The sequence below is a fragment of the Trachypithecus francoisi genome, unplaced genomic scaffold (assembly GCF_009764315.1).
Source record: "Trachypithecus francoisi isolate TF-2019V2 unplaced genomic scaffold, Tfra_2.0 Lachesis_group21, whole genome shotgun sequence".
NCBI lineage: Eukaryota > Metazoa > Chordata > Mammalia > Primates > Cercopithecidae > Trachypithecus > Trachypithecus francoisi.
The window spans coordinates 1,080,494-1,081,689 of NW_022681467.1; positions in this window are offsets into that span (position 1 = coordinate 1,080,494).

The following is a 1,196-nucleotide window of genomic DNA, read 5'->3' on the forward strand; positions in this document are numbered from 1 at the left end:
ATTTACATTGTTTGTATGACAGAATGATTAGGTATTATCTTACTTTCTTTGTATACTTGACATACAAGGCACATCATTTGTTACTAAAAGTATTTCTAATGACCACTAATTTTCTTTCCTGTAGAGTCACATAAAAAATTTTGAGTTGTTCATCTGACACAATGTGGGTCACACCAACTAGATAGAAGCCCATCTTTGCCTCTGTCCTACTGGTGCTGCCCCCAGGAGCCAGCCTTGAGAAGGGGGAACACACAATTAACCATCAGACCCCCGGCTCTCTTCCCCAACATGAGGCCTGGCCAGTGCTGGGAGAATTAACCATCCGACTCCCAACTCTCTTCCCCAACATGAGGCCTGGCCAGTGCTGGGAGAATTAACCATCCGACTCCCAACTCTCTTCCCCAACATGAGGCCTGGCCAGTGCTGGGAGAATTAACCATCAGACCCCCAGCTCTCTTCCCCAACATGAGGCCTGGCCAGTGCTGGGAGAATTAACCATCCGACTCCCAACTCTCTTCCCCAACATGAGGCCTGGCCAGTGCTGGAGGAATTAACCATCAGACTCTTGGCTCTCTTCCCCTAACACGGGGCCTGACCAGCGCCGGGAGGAATCAACCATCAGACTCCCGACTCTCTTCCCCAACAGGGCCTGGCCACCACTCAGGGGAGAGGAGGGCACAGAGGCCTAAGGCCAGCCAGTGTACACAGATGGTCCCGATGTTACCACAGCTATCAGTTCTCTGAATTTCTGTATCACTACATATTTATCTGATTTTTTTTTCTAACTTTTATTAGTATCCATTTAAAATATTGTCTCTGTGAAGTTATTCCAAACATTTTTGGAGGCACAATCTCTTATTACTCTCACAAATACCCAGGAAAGAAAGGAGCAGATGTCAGCCCCATTTCGTAGGCTGGAAAACAGGAGAGAAGTGTAATATCAACTTACACCACAAGGAGTCAACGTCAAGAGCAGATGGCCTAAGGCTGCTGCTCCCTGCCTGAAGACGGTTGCCTGAGAGAGGTCCCGCCGCTTCCCTCCTGAGCTAGTCAGATGGACTACTTGGCCTTAAAACATCATCCTCACCAAGACAATCCTTACATCAACACCTGATGGAATTAAACTTCGGTACTGTTAATTAAAGTAGAGAAGAAACTCCCAGGCCACACCAGCAAAAAAGGTTCATCAGCAGAAG